Genomic DNA, 224 nt, shown 5'->3' on the forward strand with positions numbered 1-224 from the left:
GGGAGGCCACCCGCCCTTCTGGCGTTCGCGGCCTAAGCCACGGGCGTGCGTCTAAGGTGAGGGACAAAGCCCAGCCCTGGGCCGAGACCGCGCTGCGCAGGCTCGGCCAATGAGAAGCCGGGGAGTGTGTGAATGGCAGGGGCTTAGAGCCAGTGAGCTGGCGTCTTGTTGCGAGGTGGCCCGGGGCTCCAGTATTATAAAGGGCGCCACGAGTTGGCATTGTC

The sequence above is a fragment of the Trichosurus vulpecula genome, chromosome 3 (genome assembly GCF_011100635.1).
Source record: "Trichosurus vulpecula isolate mTriVul1 chromosome 3, mTriVul1.pri, whole genome shotgun sequence".
NCBI classification, from domain to species: domain Eukaryota; kingdom Metazoa; phylum Chordata; class Mammalia; order Diprotodontia; family Phalangeridae; genus Trichosurus; species Trichosurus vulpecula.